This window comes from Trichosurus vulpecula, chromosome 1, assembly GCF_011100635.1.
Source record: "Trichosurus vulpecula isolate mTriVul1 chromosome 1, mTriVul1.pri, whole genome shotgun sequence".
Classification (NCBI taxonomy): domain Eukaryota; kingdom Metazoa; phylum Chordata; class Mammalia; order Diprotodontia; family Phalangeridae; genus Trichosurus; species Trichosurus vulpecula.
The window spans coordinates 349,760,515-349,766,514 of record NC_050573.1 but is presented as its reverse complement, the minus strand read 5'-3'; positions in this window follow the sequence as shown (position 1 = coordinate 349,766,514).

Below are 6,000 nucleotides of genomic sequence, written 5' to 3'. Positions count from 1 at the left end.
CTCTCTTTAGTTTTATATCCTCCTCTTACTGTAGAATGTCTCTGTTTCTTCACCCTATTGGACCATTGCTAGTGAAAACAGGGTATGACAGTCACTGACTTCTGTACAACACAGAATTGCCGGAACCTTTTCTTAAACGCTGAGGTTGTAAAACTCACTGTTGATTAATTACTGCAGTGGTGGCTCTTTAGTAAGCCTGACTTGTGCAGCTTCTCTCAGGCAACAGAAGTTAGCTGTCAGACAGGTGCATTTCTGGAATCACTAGTGGCAAGCAGAATGCACCCTGAAGACATAGGACATACATTCTGCTCCCTATGCTAGGTAACCAGTCACTAGGGGAAGAATCTTTGTTGTTGTGCCATACCACACAGTCCATCTCTGTTTTATGGCCATTGTTTAGGGTAAAGACTTTATTCAATTCAATTCGAAAGACATCTGTTGTGTACCTTTTCTGTGCCAGACACTGAGAAAAAGTAAAAATAATCCCTGCCTTCAAGGAGTTTATAATCTAATGGGTGAAGACTACACATAAAAGGAAGTTGGAAAAGGCCCCAGAAGGCATCTAGGGGACCTGATGTTTAATGAAGTCTGATAGAAAATGAAGTTACCTTGAAAGTTCTGCACATTCTGAGACCCTTATAAAGGAAGGCTTTAGAAGGAGTTTATTGCTGTGCCCTCCAGTCTTCCAATCATAGGGGAGAGGCAACTGAAGGAGTTGAGAAGGTGTTGAGTATCAAATATTGAGCCAATCAACATAGTGACAAGATTTCTGGTGATCAGCTCATCCTGGATGAGGCATGATATTCCATGGAAACTGAGCAGAGCTACAGATAGAAAATGGAATGTTACCTGGAAAGTTATTTTATCCTCTTAATGATGATCCCATAGAGGTTTAAAATAGAAGAAAGTTGGGGGTGGAGCCAAGATGGTGGCTGGAAAGCAGGGACTTGCTTAAGCTCTCCCCCAAATCCCTCCAAACACCTGTAAAAAATGGCTCTGAACAAATTGTAGAGCTGTGGAACCCACAAAATAGCAGAGGGAAACAGGTCTCCAGCCTAGGAGAGCCTGGATGGTCACTGGGAAGGGTCCATCGCATGGTGCTGGGAGCAGAGCACAGCCCAGCATGGGCCAAAGACCGGATCTGGAGTCAGCCAGCCAGAACAGGCCTTAGGGCCATGAATCATTGAGCTGTGACAGGTACCAGACTTCTCAACCCACAAACTCCAAAGAGCAGGTTAGTGGGAAACTGCAGGATCGAGGTGAGAGCGGTCCAGCCCCATCCCTGGAGGTGGTGGAGGTAGTGCAGAAGGAAGCTCCTGAGGCTGCTTCCAGAGCTCCAGTATCAGCTGCTTCCTGAGTCCCTGGCTCACACAGTGGGAGGAATATAGCAGCAGATCACAGTGGGAGTGCAAGGAGCACTTTGTGGGTACAGAGGCAGTTTCTCTTGCTGTGCCCTGCTTGGATCTGGATTGTGGCACTGGTTGGCAGGTCTTGGGGGAGGAGGAGCACTGCTTTGACAGAGCCTGGGGTGACAGTGGAGTAGAAGTAGCTCTGAAAACAGCAGCACTTGGACCCTAAAGCTTGGGACAAACTACTCTCTACTCTACAAGCAGTCACACCCTGACAAAAAGCTCAAGGGTCAAGTAGTTGCCTGGGAATAAGAACAGGCAGCAAAAATGAACTTAGACTCAAACTCTAGATTCCTTTTTTGGTGACAAAGAACATCAAAACATACAGGCAGAAAAAGTCAACAAAGTCAAAGAGCCTACATCAAAAGCCTCCAAGAAAAATATGAATTAGTCTCAGGCCATGGAAGAGCTCAAAAAGCATTTGGAAAAGCAAGTAAGACAAGTAGAGGAAAAAGTGGGAAGAGAAATGAGAGTGATGCGAGCAAACCATGAAAAACAAGTCAATGACTTGCTAAAGGAGACCCAAAAAATACTGAAGAAAATAACACCTTAAAGAATAGACTAACCCAAATGTCAAAAGAGCTCCAAAAAGCCAATGAGGAGAATGCCTTCAAAGGCAGAATTAGCCAAATGGGAAAGGAGGTCCAAAAGACCACTGAATAAAATGCCACCTTAAAAATGAGATTGGAACAAGTAGAAGCTAGCAACTATATGAGAAATCAAGATGTTAGAAAACAGAACCAAAGGAATGAAAAAATGGTAGACAATGTGGAATATCTCATTGGAAAAACCACTGACCTGAAGAATAGATCTAGGAGAAATCATTTAAAAATTATTGAACTACCTGAAAGCCATGATCAGAAAAAGAGCCTAGACATCATCTTTCAAGAAATTATCAAGGAAAACTGCCCTGATATTCTGGAACCAGAGGGTAAAATAGAAATTGAAAGCATCCACCGATCACCTCTTGAAAAAGATCCCAAAAAGAAAACTCCTAGCCAGAAAGAAAACAATTTGAATATTTTGGAAACACAATCAGGATAACACAAGATCTAGCAGCTTCTACATTAAGGGATTGAAGGGCTTGGAATATAATATTCCAGAGGTCAAAGGAGCTAGGATTAAAACCAAGAATCACCTACCCAACAAAACTGAGTATAATGCTCCAAGGCAAAATATGGATTTTCAATAAAATAAGGGACTTTCAAGCTTTCTCAATGAAAAGACCAGAGCTGAATAGAAAATTTGACTTTCAAATACAAGAATTAGGAGAAGCACGAAAAGGTAAACAAAAAAGAGAATTCATAAGAGACTTAATAAAGTTGAACTGTTTTGTTTACGTTCTTACATGGAAAGATGATGTGTGTAATTCATGAGACCTCAGTATTAGCGTAGCTGAAGGGAACATACACAGAAGGGAATATAGACAGAGGGCACAGGGTGAGTTGAATATGAAGGGATGATATCTAAAAAAAATCAAATTAAGGGATGAGCGAGGAATATATTGAGGAGGGAGAATGGGAGAGATAGAATGGGGTAAATTATCTCACATAAAAGTGGCAAGAAAAAGCAGTTCTGTTGGAAGGGAAAAGGGGGCAGGTGAGGGAGAATGAGTGAATCTTGCTCTCATCCGATTTGACCTGAGGAGGGAATAACACACACACTCAATTGGGTATCTTACTCCACAGGAAAGTAAGGGGAAGAGGATTAAAAGGGGGGGTGATAGAAGGGAGGGCAGATAGGGGGAGGAGTTAATCAAAAGCAAACACTTTCAAAAAGGGACAGGGTCAAGGGAGAAAACTGAATAAAGGGAGACTGGATAGGATGGAAGGAAATATAGTTAGCCTTTCACAATGTGAGCATTGTGGAAGTGTTTTATATAATGATACATGTGTGATCTATGTTGAATTGCTTGCCTTCCTGGGGAGGGTGGGTGGGAAGGGAAGAGGGGAGAGAATTTGGAACTCAAATTTTTAAAAGCAGATACTCAAAAAAAAGTTGTTTTTGCATGCAGCTGGGAAACAAGATATATAGGGAATGGGGCATAGAAATCTATCCTGCCCTACAAGAAAGCAACGGGAAAGGGGATGGGGGGAGTGGGGTGACAGAAGGGAGGGCTGACTGGGGAATGAGGCAATCAGAATATATGCCATCTTGGAATGGGGGGAGGGTAGAAATGGGGAGAAAATTTGTAACTCAAAATCTTGTGGAAATCAGTTTTGAAAACTAAAATATTAAATGAAAAATGATAAAATTCAAAAAAATAATAAAAAAGTGAAAGGACTGGGATTACTCTGAGTCCTTGTACTCTTCCTCTACTCTGTTGAAGGGATGTACCCATTTATTCAGAATGAATAAATATAAAATATAATTTAAAAAGAGAAAAGAAAAGAAAGTCTTACTTTTCTCAATTAAACTAGGGAAGGAAGAAATGATTCCACAACCAATAAAACATTAGGGAGATAGATGATTTTTTTTGCCTGAAATGAAGGAGGACTATAAACCATATGCCCCATGAGATGAGGAGCTAAAGTAAAGAAGGAATTTTCCCTTTCCATCTCTATTGATAAGATCATAGAAGGCCTATCACATAATCACAAGATAATAATATGGTAGTAAACTGACTGTAGAGATGTGTCTAATCACATATAAATTTTTCTCTGATTAGGTTGAGAAATGAACACTGTGATTGCCTAAGTATTCAGGATAACCACACCTTGAACAGTTGATCCCTGAATGAGTGAGAGGAAGCTACAGAGAAAACCTTTGTGCCCCTAGAGAAGTCAACAGCAGTAGACAGGAGAATTTATCTTCCCTTAACATACATACTAATCATGCAACTTTGAAGGAGAGCTACTAGAACAATAGGAGACACTGCATCCATCAGGGAATAGAGGCACATTCCAGATGGATGTAGATACACAGAAACTAAGGAGGAAGCAGCTTCAAAGATCACAACCACTGGCTATCAAGAGTTAGGCAGCTGAGAAAAGCAAACTCTAGGGATTGTGCTATGAAGAGAGAAAAGACTTTCAGGTCCTGTAGTACTAGGGGATGTGAATCACCTTTGTGAATCACCTTTGTATCATGTGTATCCTACATATGTGCCTCACTACCAGTGTCTTCTAAGTTTAAACCCCCTTTTTTCAGGAGCACTGAGTATTTGTGGGAGAGTATGTCCCCATATTTATGGAGTGAATGTTTTGAAACAAATTTTCCTACTATAGAATCTTCATAAATACCTTTGCTAAGAACTAATTGTATCTCCAGGTTGCTTTTTGACAGGAAGCACACCAGTGGGAGCTCATGAGCTTAAGTGTTAGGAGTGAAAACTCACAGGATCACCACTAGAACTCAAGGTAGCACCTGACCTCTGGGGACCCACTCCTTGAGTATGAATGCAAGTTAGGGGACTACTCCAGATGAAGTACATACTAAAAATGACTGGAGTCAGAGACTCAAACAGAATTCAAACCCAGGCAATATATTGTCCTATTTTTTTCCTCTTCCTCAAATCATAACAGTCTGAATTATTGTCTACAAATGAGCACAAGACAGAAAGGTTGATGTTTTCCAGCATGAGCATGACTAAACCAGCTTGAACTACAATTAAGGTTTAGTCAGTCCTAAAGTAGTCATTTTATTTGGTCATCCTTGCTTCTCTCTGCATAGAACTAGAAAACTTTGTATGCTGGTAAATATAGATTGCTTGTTATGCAGCAGTTTTTATTAAGAATCATGGTTATGGATCATTCTTGGGGTATCTTGAGCAGCTTCTTAGTACTCTGAAGGTCTGAACATCTTCAGACCCTGAAAAGTTCCAAGTGAAGTGGAAATTTCCAGCTGCTACAAGAGAACTACGATTCCTTTCATGCAATTCCCTTGGAAATCTACTCTGCATTCCAAAGCTTTATGTGTACTTTTTTATTATTCTACTCTATTCTATTATTAACTTTCCTTTATTTTGTTTGCAGTGAAATTCAGTAGGAAAAAGATAACTTTGCCCAGCATTTAATTTTATATATGCAGCTTTTTATTAGTACTATTCATTATACATTCACACAAGGTATTTTTCCATATAACTTTGAAAGTATTATTGATTATAGAATAAGTATTCATCATGATATGGAATCCTATAAATATTACTTATTAGACATGAGCACAAAAATTACATAAAGATGAAATACTTCTTATTGTCAGGTCTAACAACTTCACATGATTTCCACTTCAATACATCTAGCTTCAAAGCAAGTTTTATCGGCTACAGATTATTTAATGTTATAAATATTAACTAATCATTTAACAGTCTAGCCTGACTTTTTTAAAATCACCATGATTAAGAAGAAAGTTAATATTGATAAAATGTCAAAGAAAGATTGAAGGTACAGTATTTCAAGCAAGGCTTTTTTTGCTTTATTTGTTTGTTCTAACACGGTCTCCTAGATTTATAATTCTGAGGTATGTGTTTCATTGTAGAGATCATCTTTGTTCAGGAAACACCTCCTTCCTCCTCTCACTACTGAAGTGTAGTGGAAAGAATGTTGGACTTGGAGTTAGGACACTTGGATTCAAATGTGACTGCAGACATTTT